At 37.5% G+C, this 15,352-nt stretch overlaps 1 protein-coding gene across 1 annotated transcript in view; it reads right to left on the bottom strand.

The window, feature by feature from the left end:
• The window catches only part of LOC138318980 (neuroglobin-like), a 134,701-nt gene extending 122,333 nt beyond the window's left edge, over positions 1 to 12,368 (bottom strand). Inside the window, exons 1-2 of the transcript XR_011207937.1 lie at positions 11,905 to 12,368; positions 11,119 to 11,198 (exon numbers count right to left, since the gene is read on the bottom strand). The gene's annotated coding sequence lies outside the window, so the exon portion shown is untranslated. The remainder of the gene's footprint in view (positions 1 to 11,118; positions 11,199 to 11,904) is intronic.
• Positions 12,369 to 15,352: the final 2,984 nt, after the last annotated feature.

The raw sequence follows: 15,352 nt of genomic DNA, 5'->3' as shown, positions 1-15,352 counted from the left end.
ATTTCATCCTATTAATACAGAGAACTTTACCACAGAATGCTGACAGGGTAAAACTAAATTGCCGTAGATCAGTAGATTTAGATAAGTAATAATAAATAATGAAGGTGAGAGACGGTGTAAAAATGACAATGGTCGATTATAAGCTCGTTATATTTGGATCATAAGTATAATGGTATGTTATATACAGGATCCCGTTAGTGTGTGACACATAATACACACACAGAGACACGTTCACTTTTACAACTCAAGATACATATATCATTACTATCAAATACCATGTGTATCGAGTCACCAGTCATGACTCAGAAGTTAAAAAACTCCAACCACTATCTCATCTGAGATGTTAATTGGCAGAATCATGCACGCCCGAGTAAACTAGTTGTAGTCAAAGAAAGGTAAGGGGTCATATACACTAAGGGGCGGAAACGTAGCGTACAATAGGCCCGTTATGGGTAGAACTTTATTTACGGGATTGAATTTCAAACGTTATAATTGAAATGTAAAGTGTGTGGTGTTATTATTAAATATATAACCCACTTATAGTCGCGTTAACATCCGCAACACAGCCGATAATAAAATCATTTTGGTTGCCCTCTTTTAACATCCTTAGTTACAAACATGTTAGCGTTGTATTGAGGCTGTATCATATAGAAGGTAAGTGCCCTGTAGACTTAAAATATCTATCTTATGTAAAGGTTCATGTTAAAAAGACATAACCACAAGACCTATCACACCCATTATATGTTAAACGAGCATATTGATCTCCGTGCCTAGGCCCTGACTGGAAAAGCATGCATACAATTCACATTCACGTACTCGTTAATCATAGCAAACTCTTTGAACATCTAGCTATCATAGATCAAATTTAGCTTTCGAGCATAATAACTTGTTTCCCGGGGTTCATTGTATTACCAAGATAGATTTTAGTAAGAAGCTTAAAGTTGAGCCTGTTTTCTTTCTGTACCGTAGTTTATGGACAGTCCAATGTGGGTGTACTGTATCAGTTGTAAAGAATAAGATGTTTTTGCCTGGACGTGAAATATGAAACATGTTGCCAACTCTGTCGGTAGCCGTTCGCCATCCGCATATCTAAATCTCTAAATATGTCATAAAAATAGTAATAATTGTTGTTAGTGGGTCTGTCAAGCAGAACAAATTACCACTTGTTTGCAATGTGCCTGGGAATCACAGGAAGTTTTAAAGTATGAATGCAGGAAGGTATTGCGGATGTTTATTTAAGTAAGAAGGTGTTTATTTTACTCTCAGCTTGAACAATGGCGAAAATGCTTATTTTTAGATTAAAGGAGGAGCCGTTCGACAAAAATAGCAAATAATAAGGTTTTAATGCAACGGAAAACTGTAAGATTAGTATAACTTGATGAGAATAATTGAAATTAATTTTAACAAAATTTCACATCAAAACCAAGTTAAATATTGATGGCTGTGCATGAAGAACAATAACAATGGACGCTGGAGAAATATTATAATGTGATAGGATTAATTATATAGTAGACATTCGATATCGGTGACAATCATAACATACAGTTCCATAAGATTACCTATTGAATGATGATTGTTTTATCAGTAAGAAAAAGACACAAAGCTGTAGAACAAGTAGTAATCCAAACTAGTTAACACAGAATTCAGGGAAACATCCCTGCGGAAGTGTGGAATTATTTCAATAGACAACAAACAAGGAATACACATAAAAGGGTCAAGATCGCGAATAGATTGTGCTTTCGTTCTTTATACCTAAATATGAACAACGATAACAAACAGACATTTGCTATAGTAATTAATAAATTATTTGTAGTCTTAAAGTGGCTATTGCTTCCGGCGTTCTCTGTAATTTTTATCATGAATGAAATCACCTACTTTAACGACGGTGTCGTTCCTGTTCCCGGAAGCAATCTGTCCACGACACTGACCTGTCAAGCTGGCACATATTATTTGTAGCGGTTATTTTATTTCGGTATTTTACGTGTATGTTTAAATCATAAATCCTCGGGTAAGATCGATCAATAAATAACAGGGCTTGATTTACTGCGGGATCAGCCGGGAGAATGATTTTCAGTAATTGACATGAACAGATGGTGTTAATTGAGATGATGAGAAACCGATGCCTATGTGTATATATATCAGTCATTCAGGAAGGGGATGATTTCACACGATCGCTAATAAAGAAATAAAAGCACTTAATTGTGAACTCGTGTCAATAAATTATATCCCCTGGATCTGTAATAAAACTCAAATCCCAGTTCACTTGCAAGTTCATAACAATTATATATGTCCTTCGCCTTCAAAATATAAATATTTAAGAGTAAAACTGTTAATATTGTTAATGTCGGTGAGGTCCGTTTAGCTGTCAGTATTTGCCTCGTAACGACGCCTACATTTCAGGATTAAGCTCATTAAAACAATGTTAAACCAAATTGCGACAATACTTAAAGCCTATTCGACTCCGGTAAGTCGTCATTTAGCCTCCGAAACAATTACACAAGCTAGCTACATCTTCACCGACAATTCAGTTATAAAAACAACCGTCAAGGTTTATGCTAAAATGGAAATCGCATAGATATTAGGCACCTTGACATATTGTGGTGAACAAAGGGACGCTTTATCATCTTACTGCTCCGTCGTAAAAACGTGTCTAAACAAAGATATCAGAGTAACATAATCCTATCTCAGGCAGCCTTCCTTTATACGATTGCCTTATAATGGTAGTTTTATTGTGCTCAAGATAAATTAAATAATATGCACATAAATCTTTTCTGAATGTCATATACACTGCTACAAAATATGTCGGTATTGTGAAAAAATTGTATTTTATGATTAGACATATTTTTTTTTTTTTTTTAATATAAACTTTATTTATTTTACATCGATTGAGAAACAAGTTATACAACTTATGTAAATCACTCTCGATGGCCCGGATGTAAGCGCGCGAGGGGTCTTAGTGTGGGAGGAAACCGGAGTGCCCGGAGAAAACCCACGTGATCGGGCAGGTGACCCCTGACCTTTTCACGTCCGTGCGGGGATCGAACCCCGGCCGGCTAGGTGAAAGGCGAGTGGCTTAACCACTACACCACCCGATCACCCAATTTTACCATATTTTGTTTGCTTGTCACAATATCCTAAAGATGCTCCACCGCCGATAGAGCATAAATGATATTCATCATTTGAACAATAATTGGTGTTTAATCGAGAATATATGTGTCTAATTAACACAAAAATAATATAAATTAATTTATTTTGCCTTTGGTCATGTGCAATCAGTACATCATTCCATATAGGATATAGTGCCACAGAATTTTTTCGTGATGCAATTAATTATTTTTGATATTTTAACTTGAAGTAAAATTAAAAGCTCAAACTTTTCAACGGTGGTAATGGTGTAAAGTATGTAACTTTTGTAACTGAAGAAAAATACTAAATCGTCTGCTGCTGTTTTTTAATAGTGAAAAAAATACTATTTGTCAGTGATGGAGCAGCTTTAACATTCTAAGAACCCTATTCCCACGTAAAAACGCTGCATTGCGTCGTAAGGACCATTGTTTGAGTGCGATAAAAGAAATATCAGTGTTTAAATTAGAATGTCTGCTACCAAAAACAACGTGTCGCCAATACCTTGCTCTGGGATCACAGACACGCTTGTAACAGTCGTGCAAATGTACGGGAATCGACGATGTATCTGTGTCCTGATAACCACGATGAGATTGGTGTTATCATTTCACACCATCTTTTCCCACTGACTGTAAATCTACGCAACAGAGCCCTCATGTTCTGCAAGTACACGGAAATGTGCTGGTGCGCTACAAGACAAGTTTTGAAGTTTATTCGTTGGTATCTTAGGTACATATCGAGTACTTATTAACGATTCTGACCCGGTTTACCGAGAGGTGAAAGTGATATGCAACGCGATTACTTCGATAGAGCAAAGGTCTGCACTAGTTCCAGCAGTAACTATTCCAGTCGATAGCGATTCGTTACATTAGCTCGTCTCGGCGATATTAGACAATATTCCATGATATAGATCGCGTGCTAGGAACATGAGATAGTTGGCGATCACTGTTTGGCAATGGTAACAGGGGACAAGGATAGAAAGACCAGCACGTATCTGAACCACCTAGCTAACTACACGGTATCACGCTGGGCCGGTACATACTACTGGATTCTTTTTTAACTATGCTAATGTGTAGAAGATATTTTTACAATGGCAGATTGACATTAAATGAGCAGACGTTTTGCTACATTAGTGAGATCTTGTAGACACCTTGTCTGTGAGGGCCTGGTCCGAACCTGACCGGTTGCCAAGCTTACCTTATTACGACCTGTGATGTATCTATAACATCAGTCTCGATTGGGAATTAACCGCGACCTTCATCAGATGACCCCCCTATAAGGAGGTACCGACGGATTACTATAAATCCAGTACACCGTCACTTTGCTCTGTTGTCATATACTTTCAAAGCTTCAATAACACGGATATTAGTTTTTGTTATATTCTATATTAATTCACATTTCTCTATTTTCTGTCATTAGGACGACAGAGGGCTGATAGTTTAAACTTTAGATTAAAGTTTATTTCCCCTTCCGCAATTGCATCTCCTACAGACCAATCAGAAAGTTCTTCCTTACAGTTTACTTACAAATGACGCTAGTTTGACAATGACATTATTGCGTGCTTTAAACATTAATTATATCAATAACTCTTGCCTTCTTGCTGACGCGAGACTTAATGATCGATGAGGTTTACTCCTATTCATTTAGCCATACCACACAAGTAATTAGAGAGGGGCTTGCTTATCAATAACAGATGACACGGTCAAGTTCATCTATGCCATATTTATTCACCATTCACGTATCCCTAATCCCGCCTCCAGTAATACACAAAGAGCCATGTAAGCCGCGGTTTTCATTTAGGGTTTGTCATTGAAGAAACTCCTAGGCGAGTCAAAGTAACATTTAAAGGACCCAAACATTCTTCTGGCGTGTGATTCGTGATTATAAAAGATTAAACAGTAAGAGGGGACATGATCGGTATTTAAAGATTTCAAGATCAAAAGATTTGTTTTTCTTTTACAGATGCATTGGCATTTAATGACAAGTCAGAGAAGAGTAGAATAAAAGAATGGTACGGCGCCCGGTCCAGAGCGCCATCCATCAACATGACAAATTTTACCAATATCGTCGGTAGTGTTACGCAATGAGTCTTAATGGGTTGGTTATCACCTCTACTAGCTTACATGGTATTCAGTTTGACCTCTGGGTGTCAGCGCCACCTGTGGTAGCCAGGGGGGATGTTGGAAGGAAAGCGCCATCAAGTAATTAGTGTTGTCCGCGTCGGGACAACTTTCTCCTGAAAAGGACAGTTTTCCTGTCCTAAATACTGCCGTGATAACCACAAAGCGTGACGAATGTCATTTGTGAATTCGGCTTGGGTGTACTAGCTACCAATTTTATTTAATGTTCTAAAGAAAGGCTCTGATCTCCCTATGAATAAAATAACGAATTTATCATATGTAATCTAATTTCTATTTTCTCCACTTTCATCCCGTATTAATAACATGAACGGTTGGTGTACATCAGCACATGTGTGTAAGCAGGCCCCAGGCTGACGGTGTGGCCATCAATCAGCTGTATTTGTAAAACTCTATGGGGTGAATAACACTGTTTCTGGCATGTTGACCATCGGTCTATAACCTTGACAGTCCAAACACCCCTGGCAATTGTAGTTACTGGAGGGTACTAGTAGTTCTCAATGAAATATGGGTCACATAAATCTAATTAAATGCTTAATAAAAATTATTCCATCGCCAACAGAGCATCACTACTATTTATCCCTCGGACAATAATTGATGTTTAGTCGTGTATGTAAAATAATTGTTTTACTTTTGGTGTCTGCGCAATCAGTACCTTACTCCATATAGGGTACATATAGTGTCATGGATTTTTGTTCGGGATGCAATTAATTATTTTAAATACCTTAAATCTTTAATATGTCATAGTATTGGAATGTGAATTTAAGATTTAGTTTGATAGTTCTAGTGATGGAAATACGGACATAACACTGTACTATTAATAGCTAGCATGCAGGTACTAAGTCTAAAATCTTACCAATAATTTCAAAATTGACTGCCAAGTCATATTTCAAAGACAATATCACCAAGAACAGGAAAGCTCCACATGAAAGGTAATTATATTGATAACTTTATCTGGTGTACTACAGCTAGAATACTAGAATTGCTCCCATTAAAGTCTTCACTATATCTCGTTTCAGCTTCTACAACACCTTTTCCGCAACTTCACCATTTTTTTTTCTTTATTTTTTAATCCTACCAGAATTTTATCAAATGTTACTTTTTCTCCATAACATGAACCTACCACAATCTACCAAATATTGACCTCCTCTTCGTTATCCCCAATAGGTAGCTCCTTTCTGCTACCTCCCCTAATTCCACACGACCACGGCTATTCTGGACAAGGTGGTGATCAGGCCCCGTACAGATGGCTCTTTCTGTAGCCGGTGAGCAATCAATCTCGGCAATAAATCATCTGTTCATTGTCGGGAAGTTAATCAATTACTCTAGAGTTTTAGTGTGTTCCCAGCTCCTCGCATAGAATTCTAGGCAATCCACAGCCTTCACGCACGTACACCGTTCGGAAGTTATTTATAAACAGTGTCTCGATTAGACCAACACTGTCATAATTACCAACTCCAAAATATGATATGTAACACACATAGCTTAGGATTTAAATAGCTATGTAAATTCTATTACAGTTTAATCAACATAGCGTTCAGCTCATAAACGGACTTGAAATTCATTTAAGGTTGATTATGACGGCGCTAATGAAAGCTATGTATTAACTCATTAAGCACTCGTGTTTGTGATGACAGGAGTGTCGCCCTACTAGAGGGTTATCCGGAGTGGAGACCCAACAGGATGGTCAGGTGTCTCTATAGAAATACACATTCTATTGGGGACCCATACCTGGCCGTAATTATTGATATTGACAAAGTATATCCAAATTCGACTTAACTTTGACAAATTATCAACTTTCAAAGATTAGCGCAACTAAAAGTGTAACAAACACCAAGATCAGGAAAACCGTCTTATTGCCAGATCACATGTTCTAACCCAGGTTATAGAAAACTTAAGAATCGATTTCATAGTATCCGTAGATATTACAAATTATAAGGACAAATGCCTGTTGCTGTAGACGTCTTCATTCGTGGATTGAGATCACTGTGATCAGTTTAACGGCAGTGAGTTGCTAAGACTACTGTGTTCAGAAGATACCTAGAGCACTATGTATTAACCATTTGTTTCACCGTAGACAGGTAAGTATGTAATAATTATTTTATGAGTGCCTGTAGGGAAACAAAGCGATATAGTTGCATATTTAATAAGCGATATGCGTTGAAGTGATACGGATAACTGCTTGCATCTGATTGAAATTGTATCGAAGGCAGAATCATATGAAGCTCATATCTAGCTAGACAACTTTCATTCTCCCTTCAAACTGCTTTTTATCTACAACTGAGTTCCAGGGAGTATAGAAAGGCCATAAACCTTCTTCCTTCGGAATTGTTGCATGTGCATCATATTTCTATGTTTGCACAAAATAAACCACGACATTTAATGGTTCTATGTAGATTTATTACGGTGCTGGTAACAAAAACAGAATGGCAAAGTTCGCTGTAAAAATTATGCACCAAGTGTAATATATATTAAAGCATTCAGACGAATTCCGTCTTGGACAGGATACAAATGTCTGCCATTTCATTTAACGACGGATAAAGAACAGGTGTACCATGTGTCTGATAATGGAAGGTTTAGTCAGCTTCACGCTGCAGGTACCACCCTCTAATATAGTCAATAGGTACCGCACCCTAAAGCAAGTCAAACACAAATATAACACAACCAATGAGCACATCGTCAACCAGTAAATAAAATACCGTCAAACTCTTCCATTCCATTGACAAATACCGACTGCTTTATTCTATAACAACATGCAAAGTACCGCACTGTAGCAAATAAGTAAATATAATACCACATTCGACCAGCTACACACTATAGCAAGTATGTTAAATGTGATTTATGAGATGCTGTGCACTAAACATCTGTATCTATACTATATCAATCGTTGGGTACAATGAATTTACAATTGAAGCGACAATGACGTTTACTTGTTGGCTCCGTCGTGATAAAAGAAGACAACACTAGGAGAAATGAATCGGTTGTCTGGTCTTCCGGATATACGATGCACCGCACTCTCTTGCACATTGTGTCTTTTTATAACGAAAATGCCTTAACAATATGATACATGTTCTTTGCATGTTGTGTGATTAGTGGGAATGCCTATTTTAGACAACGCCTAGGACTTATTCCATGTCAATAATTGTGACCAAGTTGACCAAGCATGCAGTGAAGCATGTGTACGCTGTACCAAATGCGGTCCGGCTGCTGGTTGGTTGTACATTTAGACCACAGTACCATAACTTTGGTCCTAGATGTCTGGTCATACAGATGGTATCTACAGATCACCTAGCTACATGGAAAACAACTTATTTTCTTACTTAAGAAGGCTGTGTAGATACCCAACCTTATCACCTTTCCGACTTCGTGCCGATAAGCCCGATAGGGATGGAAAACATAGGAAATATCTCAAAAGATAACCGCATGCACAGCACTTTTAAAATACATTTTTCATTTCTTAACCGAGCTTCGTTTAAGTTATCCCCGGGGTTCTGGGGCATTACCTTTGCGACACATTTGTATACAAATTGATTTAGTCTACACCATATGCTGAAATTAACATTAATATTGTATATCTCGTATATCTATTTCTATTACGTAATAGCCCAGGGGTATGATACAAGGTAATTGTATATACACTATATAAAATGTATATAGGTTTCATCATGACCCCTACCACCAGACACCAGGGGTCAGCTACACGGGGTCGGGAAAGTGTCAGTGGGTGTTCATTATAGGCTATGTCAGTTGTACACACTTACGTAATTAATCCCCATACCACTCTCTCTAGGTATGTAGATATATTTTGATACTACAAGCTGTACTTGACTTACCTGTATATATATTTACTTTGTGTATACTCGTAACAAACACTCGCTGTCAGTCTAAGCCACTGCCCGTTTGATTTGGCCGGAATTGGTATTCTATTATTAGCTTGCCCTAAAGGCTAGTCGTTACCAATATTATATGTACAGGGTCAGTGGCCTTATCCACGAATGGTCACGCCTGGCATGAACTGACCACTAGCTATGGAGTGGAAGAATTGCCGTAATGTAAAACCCTAAAGGCCTTTATGTGTCTCAGAGCAAAAGGAAAAGCTTTTGAAATTTGATATGTCTTAGCGATATGAGAATTAAAGAGTTGAGGAAACGAGTGAAGAAAGGAGGTCTATGGGGAATGGGAGCGGGGGAGAGGGTTTAGCAAACATGCTGTAGAGGAGGAGGGGGAGCTAAAGGGTAGCTTATGGGAAGGGGCTAGATAAGAGTAAAAAATGAGGGCTAGAAGGGGGTAAATGGACAGGCGAATAAAATTGACCCGAGAAGGAGGATGGCGATGGGAAGAGAGTTATTAATAAGAGGGTTTTCGAGGGGGTAGGGTTGAGGGGAGGGGGTGCTACCGATGAGGGAAAACAAGAAAAAGAAGATCAGTGGTCTAGAGAGTAGGGCACAGACAGCGGGGAGACCGTGGTTGGTTTTATTGCCCGTGTTTGTAACTTATACTTTCTAGACATTGTGTTTTACGAGCGTTACAATACACACAACATCGACTCCGAGATAGCTGCTACGTGCCGTCGGCGCGGGAGTCATGTATTATTAGCTGTGATTAATAGCCTGTGATACACTGACCATTCCGGTATATTGTTCATCTCTTATGTCTTCTGCATAACAATACTATTTTAAAACGCCAAAAGTACAATATTTCCAATTAACATTAGTTCGTATAATTCGGGTTGTAATCGGTAATGAAGCATTATTATCGCTAACGAAGCTACAAACATCAATCTGCTAACGAATGTTGAGTTAATTACTTCATAACAGGAGCGTTAATGGCGTGTTAAGAAGGCGACAAATTGATCGACAGAAAAACAGCAGAAAGCAAACGGAGTAAGTTCAGACGACATGTTCTATAAGTTTTATTGATGCCGTAACAGCCAGGACTGTGTAAGTGACTGACCACAACCCATACACGATGTCACCAACGTCTATTTAAGTGAATCAACGTTTTTATTGAAATCAAGGCACGTAACATCCAAGGTAAAAAGGATATATTGTAATGAGCTTGGGTTACTAAAACCTAAAACACATCTGAAGTGAGTTCCGCTATCGTCTGAACGTGGGTGATATTGATTTACCACGTCAAAAGACAGTAATATACAGATGTTTATAATACTACTTCACACACAATAATGTACACATGGATAATTAAAATACTTGACACAATAAACCCAAGATCATTTCCATAACATACATAATTTGGGAAGTGTTGATGTAACACTGATAATTCACAACGGTAAAATGTTTTTGCGACATTATCAAATAAAAACCAAATTCGAACCCAATGAAATTATATTTATTGTTACAAGTGTTTTTCCTGTAAAAAGGAACCTTGTGCTTAACCCGTGTTCCGTATATCTAGAGTATAAAAATATATCTATTCGTCGTTTTAGAAAAAGTTTCCTTTTGTAATTTGAATGACGACTTTAGCCTTGACTAGTGCTTTCACACAAAGTAGAGTTTTATATGAAGTCTGAATCTTAAGAAGTCTAGATGATGAAAAACTTAAGCACTAGTATTTAATTTATCAATATTTAAATATTTATTTCATGATTTTGTATAGGATAAAGACAACGTTTAAGTGACCCATTTATGTTGGGCGCAGTAAAGTATCTGGGTTTTTGGGTTTTTTTTTTTAAGTTTTTGTGATACATCATACATTACCTCATTCAACATGACAAATACCACGTCAGCTGCCCTATACACAAGGTCAGAACATTGTGTTTGTTTCTCGTAGTATACAGGTATCAGTTCAAGATTTTTTTTTATCTCAACCAAAGAATATAAGCTTGAAAAAAACTTACCAATGAATGGTTATTTGTTGAGCAGTCGACTTTCCTGCTTGGCTAGCTCAAATCTTCAACAGAGCCTTGTACCACGTAACCTATAAACATCGATGAAAAACCGCATTGTAACCTCTGCTATTATTACCATTTCTATTTATTGAAACTCAGCATTTGGACAAACAATATTTAATTTATGTGGATATGATATCTTTGAATTATAAAGACGGCTTTCTTTGGTCATGACCAGGAGTCCAGCTGGTTGTCCATAAACAATACACCAAAAATGGAATCAACTGAATTTATGTTCCCGATCTTGAAGTTGTGTTTTAACGCTGCTCTGCTGGCTAGGGGCAATAGGCCGTCACATTGAGTAGGATTTATTGAGTAACATTAACTCTCTAATTCTCTAACAGGGTAAACAATCGCTAATCTATTGAATTCTGTGACAGTCTACGGCTATTGATCAAACTTAATACACCTCTCGTATAGGCCAGTCGCTGTCCGTCCCTAACTTTTTACTGTTATAGCTCTATGACAAAAGGACATGTTTTTGAAATGTACATGTAGGTTTTTCGTAGGTTATCATCTCACCTGTTGGGTTACTTATCGATCACACAGGTAGAACACAAGGGATGGCGATATGACCGTTTCACCGGCCGTTCTATTTAAAGGTCAGTCATAGAAAGACTGGACTATCCTGTAATCCCACACAATACAAATCCCACACACTAGTCTACTCTCTAGTAGATACTCACTGGTATTACCATACTCCAGACGTTAGAACACGTCCAATATTTATTTTACCTTTTCCTTTCCTGTGATTCTTCAATTCACCTTTTAAAAATGCCTAGCTCCTGTCTCCGTATCAAGGGCTGAACGCCGTCACAGGAAATCCTCTTTCAGTTTCGTTCTGCCCAGAAGTACGTATTTCACCCGAAATTCACATGTATGTAAACTAACAATAGTTATCGTGTCACTGTAATACACATCGGTAAAGTTATATGTGACGCAACAGGAAGTTGTGTCACTCTGTGAAATACCGGACTATCCACTACACAAATCCCGGATAGTGCTACATATCATTCGATGTGGTGTTCTTAGAACATTAATCCAAGGAAATTCAGAAAAGAAAATTTACATGGACATGATTATGATTTAATCTCTGTATGACAAGTCATAAACCTATAGATATTTCAAACGGATATTACATCATACAAGATAAGCCTTTTCATCTTTAAGGAATTCAGTGACAGAAACCAATCCCTGCACCACAATAAATAATAATATTTTAGGTTCAACAAATGAAATGAATGTTGCTGCTTCAATTTTGTGTTTTCTTTTTAATTACTAATTTTGTTGAATCAGCTTTGTTGAAGACCGTCACCCATACACCATGTAACTAATGGGCACATAGTCTAGATATTTTATACGTCATAAAGAGATTAAGAGAAAACTAAGGATAAGAAATTCCGGTATATGACTATTACTATTAAAAATTGAAATATTTTAAAAATAATTTCAACCAATACTTGGTGACGTAGATCATCCACAGTGTGATGCGGTGCATGTCGCACGTGCGATCGCGATAGCAGTCAGTCTCGAGGAGTAACTATAGTAGATCCTGTACATGACCACATGTTCCCGATATAGCTCACTCAAGGAAGAGAATATTGTGTTAACTCAGACCATACACCAAAAACCCCACGCACTTAAACGCCGGTATTATAAATATAGTTACCCGGTTATTAGTGTTGCTGTGGTTGAATATTTTGGTCGTTTTGAGTGCTTATTCGCTTATTGTTGTTGAAAGGTGTCGCTGTCAGTGCTTATTGGTAATGAGTATTGATGTGTCCTTATTGACGATTAATGGTGTCTCGTACTCGAGACGATTTATCGTGAAGACACTAAACAAAACTAATTAATGGTGTCTCGTACTCGAGACGATTTATCGTGAAGACACTAAACAAAACTAATTAATGGTGTCTCGTACTCGAGACGATTTATCGTGAAGGCACTAAACAAAACTAATTAATGGTGTCTCGTACCCGAGACGATTTATCGTAAGAACTAAACAAAACTAATTAATGGTGTCTCGTACTCGAGACGATTTATCGTGAAGACACTAAACAAAACTAATTAATGGTGTCTCGTACTCGAGACGATTTATCGTGAAGACACTAAACAAAACTAATTAATGGTGTCTCGTACTCGAGACGATTTATCGTGAAGACACTAAACAAAACTAATTAATGGTGTCTCGTACTCGAGACGATTTATCGTGAAGACACTAAACAAAACTAATTAATGGTGTCTCGTACCCGAGACGATTTATCGTGAAGGAACTAAACAAAACTAATTAATGGTGTCTCGTACTCGAGACGATTTATCGTAAAGGAACTAAACAAAACTAATTAATGGTGTCTCGTACTCGAGACGATTTATCGTGAAGACACTAAACAAAAGTAATTAATGATGTTTCGTACCCGAGACGATTTATCGTAAAGGAACTAAACAAAACTAATTAATGGTGTCTCGTACTCGAGACGGTTTATCGTTAAGACACTTAACAAAACTAATTAATGATGTCTTGTACCCGAGACGGTTTATCGTGAAGACACTAAACAAAACTAATTAATGGTGTCTCGTACTCGAGACGATTTATTGTGAAGGCACTAAACAAAACTAATTAATGGTGTCTCGTACCCGAGACGATTTATCGTAAAGGAACTAAACAAAACTAATTAATGGTGTCTCGTACTCGAGACGATTTATCGTGAAGACACTAAACAAAACTAATTAATGATGTCTTGTACCCGAGACGGTTTATCGTGAAGACACTAAACAAAACTAATTAATGGTGTCTCGTACTCGAGACGATTTATCGTGAAGACACTAAACAAAACTAATTAATGGTGTCTCGTACTCGAGACGATTTATTGTGAAGGCATTAAACAAAACTAATTAATGATGTCTTGTACCCGAGACGGTTTATCGTGAAGACACTAAACAAAACTAATTAATGGTGTCTCGTACTCGAGACGATTTATCGTGAAGGCACTAAGCAAAACTAATTAATGGTGTCTCGTACCCGAGATGGTTTATCGTGAAGGCACTAAATTTAACTCATTAATGATGTCTCTTACTGAGACGGTTTATCGTGAAGACACTAAACTAAACTAATTAATTGTGTGTCGTATTCGAGGCGATTTATCGTGAAGGCACTAATTGAAAGTTGTAACTAGAAGAAGGGTAATGATAACTGCTGTAGTCGCTATAATTGGTGACGGATGTTGGTTTAGGCAATTATTAGTTATTTCTTTCTCGCCTTCAATGAAAAGACATCATTTAAAAAAGATAATATTCATTCGTTATTATAAATCGTCAGGTAACTTCAAAAGATAGGTCGCATCTACAAAGAGACGGAATAGACTATTAACCAATCAACACACTTCGTTACCGACTTCCTGTTAGACCCGGATCATATGTCAAGTGGCAGAAATTCCAGGATAACTTTTTGTGTGTACCGATATAGTATCGATAGCGTCTCCCGGCAGTAAACTCGGCCAGATCCTCGTCAGTCTTATGCCAATGTGTATACATTACGGCCTAACGCATCAAAGGCTTACACTAACTAAAACATACCAACATGTTATACATGTACAAACGATGCTTGATAAATATCAACAGAGATGTTTCGCCCGCTGTCCGCGTAATACATATACGAGTAAAGTTAATGATGTATTTAGTTAAGATTTATTACAACGTGTAAAATATGCGTGTATGTTCTTCTTTGTGTTTATCATTATGTACGGAGTATAAGACCCGACTGTTTAGACAGCGGGTCGTGTATTACAAATTGTTTTATCAATCAGCGACCGTTGAATAATTACATATGAAATATTATGATAGGTGTCATCAGCGACTGTTTTTAAACAAAACATTCATTACATGGGGAAATCGGTAGATTACCGACCAGGATAGATATTGAAAATCAGTAGTTGCTCACGTGCGTGTCAAAGGTGATGGGCCACGAGACCATTATTAGAGGTCTTTCCCTGAGACAAAGGTTATCACGACCTAATGTGTACATTGTCTCGACCAGTCGTTTGCATCACTTAATTGATATGTTTGTAACAGAGTAAATATATTTACTAGCTATTTGTTTACTGACTGTTACACACCCGGTAGAGAGTCGACCCACCAACCTATCTTTACACCTGGCGAGTCAGTCGCCCAAATACAATTGTTATTG

This window comes from Argopecten irradians, chromosome 3, assembly GCF_041381155.1.
Source record: "Argopecten irradians isolate NY chromosome 3, Ai_NY, whole genome shotgun sequence".
Taxonomy (NCBI): Eukaryota; Metazoa; Mollusca; class Bivalvia; order Pectinida; family Pectinidae; genus Argopecten; species Argopecten irradians.
Note: the sequence above shows the minus strand (reverse complement) of the source record. Positions and strands in the feature narration are given on the sequence as shown.